Source organism: Myzus persicae, unplaced genomic scaffold (assembly GCF_001856785.1).
Source record: "Myzus persicae strain clone G006 unplaced genomic scaffold, MPER_G0061.0, whole genome shotgun sequence".
Lineage (NCBI taxonomy): Eukaryota > Metazoa > Arthropoda > Insecta > Hemiptera > Aphididae > Myzus > Myzus persicae.
The window spans coordinates 94,477-97,630 of NW_019103174.1; positions in this window are offsets into that span (position 1 = coordinate 94,477).

A 3,154-nucleotide genomic window follows, 5' to 3' on the forward strand; every position below is an offset into this window, starting at 1 on the left:
TCGGTTCGTTTTTTTTTTTTTTTTCTGTTTACCACGTCTACCCGAAAAACCGGTAAGAGGGTCCCGAACCGCCGACTAACGTGATGGCCCGAGCATCATAAGCTGCATATTTCCTTGTCGTCTTGTAGGGGACGAGTGAGGATGTGAGTGTGTGTGTGTGTGTGTGTGTGTGTGTGTCTGTGTGTGTGTGTGGATAATAATCTCCGGACCATTATGATTAGATCATGTGAAAACGGTCGTGTGTACCAACTACCAACGGGTGGGGGTCCGACAATAATTTTAACTACGCGTTTCGTATTATAACAATTCGATGTATTAAATATTCCATAGATACCTATAACATGGGTATTTCATTTCAAGGGGCTCTACCGTTTTTGAACAGGTTATGATATTCTGATTTGTCAGGTTCATGCGTAAACCATAACTTCCGCTACCATTTCTAGGATAAGGTATATTACGAAAATGCGCATTTGGTACAACCGACGTAGTATGAAATTCTATAATTACCGTTGAAAAATCATTTCATCTATTAATTTTCTCTCTTAAAATAATAAAAGAGTAACATTTCAAATCATAATTTTCTGAATTTAAATATTAATATATAATTATTGTGATCTTCAAAACGGATGTTATTAAATATAATATTTATGACGTGTAAGTGCGTAAGAACCGATTTTTTATTTACCTAAGTGAATAAATGTGAGCTTTTATTGTGTAAACTTATCATAAATAGAATATCATAAATTAAAATTTGGTAGTTAAACAAAGATGGGATAGTTTCAATTGCAGAATATTTGAACTGTATTCGTCGACTAATTAATGTGTTAAGTTACAACAAAATATATTATATTCCCATCTCTTTTCAACTTTTTAAGTAATATATTTTCAAATAACAGTTTCTTGATTCAAAGCCCTGCAATACTGTATTTATATATCTTTTTTTTTTTTGTTAATTATGGACATTTTTAAAACATTGGGTGGTTTATTAAATTGTGGACGGTAATTTTTTTAAGTTTACTTTGAGAACTAAATTATAACTTATAAGTTAATTACTTTTGTGTACTTGTTTTGATTACTTACAAAGCTTTATAGATGCAACAAAAACTTTACAGTAAACTCAGATAAGAATCTTATCAATTGTATATAATTAGTCTGGTCGTCAATTTTAGTCCAGGTGTTTCTTATAACAATCAATTTATTCTTTATAATATAATCTACGTTTAAGATTATTTTAATGGTTGTTTTTTACAGTACAAAATCATAAAAATGGCGTTGATAATCAGTAGACTTAAAATACCTATGCTTATAATGTATCATAAGGTATAGTTTTGTGAAATCATTTCAAGTTTAGTACTAAAAGTTATTGCTCATATTTATACATTAACGTTATTGAATTATGTTCATGATTTACATGCCATTCAAAAAAATGCTATTGTCGCAAAAAAACTAATAAAATACCCATCGTATATACTGCCAAAAGGTTATTTGAAGTAAATTTAGTAGTATTCAAATAATATTTGAATACTAAAATGGAAAATTAAATTAATTTAAAAGATTAATAAGTGTACATACTTGTCATTATAGGTTAACATTTTATTTAACATGTAAATAATACGCAAACAATAAATTTGATAAATTAATTCAAAAGAAAAGTAATTTTTATCAATATTCTAAATGCATTATAAATAATGTGATATATTTTAATGTATTTATTATGTAATCTATGAATATAAAAATGAATGTATTAATCAGTATTATTTTGTTTATTTATGCGATTCAATCCGTCAAAATAAATATTGTAAAATATTTTATAAAGGTAACAATTTTAACATTTATTTAAAGCTATTTTGTAACAGTATATTTTCTGATTATAATAATGGCTATTTGCAATATTGCAAATTCAAGAACTCCAACATATAATATTTTATCATCGATAAATATTACGTTGTATTTCTAAAAATTTTCAATTAACTCCAATGTTTAAAATAATATTAAAGTGATTGTATATAGTGTATACATGTATATTTTATTTGAATGGGTTTCAATGAATCGCGTTTTATATTATCAAATGCAAATGCGATAAAAAAAACGTATTAATTTATTTTTATCGTGTTATTATTTACTTAAGCAGAATTAATGTATTTTGTTTGACCTTTTTTTTTAATGAAATGCCATGTACCAAGAATATTTTATTTACGCTTTCAAATAACTTATATTTATTTTATATCATAATCTTTTTTTTTTTTTTTTGTAGGACATGTAGTTTGGTTTATTATTTTTTTAAACTATTATACTTTAAACTCCGTATTTGGAAACACATACTTATTACGAGGCGTATAATATTATTTCAAAGAAATAAATAGTGGGTGGTACCTATTAGTTCAATCAACGGTTTGTACAGCCAAGTGTTCGACAAACAAACTGCATAAAAATAGACTGTATGTTTATATTATGTGACAAATGTACACAGAACAAGTGCTTATAGTAGTGAGCATGCTCTCAGGCTCACAATTAAATTCAATGGATATATTATACTGGTGTAAATTAACTTTTTTACTCGAATTTTGAAGCGCATATTTAATTCAATTCGAATCCGAAACCCTATTAACTCGAGCACTAAAGAGTGTGATATAAAATATGGTAATGCAATTAATGAATGGTTGGGCTATAAACTATATATTCTATATTCATATATGTGTATTATATTTTATGTGTGAGCATGTATTTTTGGGTGTGTGAGTGTGTTAAAAAGGTACACAATATATGTTGCATCGAAGCAGGTGGGGTGGGTGCAAATATAAAAGCTCGACGGAAATATTGCTATGGATTAATTTCGAAGCCATGATGACAATAATTTGCTGTGCCCGAAAATGGGACAAGAGCAAAAATTAACGTACAATTAGTCTCACTGATTTCCGGAATATTAAATCATGCCATACAAAATGACATCGACCGTTTTCCAGCAGTTTAGCAATAGACGGCAATGTCCTTTCCCAATTCATACCATTGAAGAATATAAATGAACAACGAATTCCAACATCCAACACAGTCACACAGATGTTCGGTAAAAACAGTTTAGCGCGCAGCAGGAAGGGTTCTTCCGGCAAACCATTAAAACGCAACACGGCACGTCGCTTGCCCAAAGCATATTATT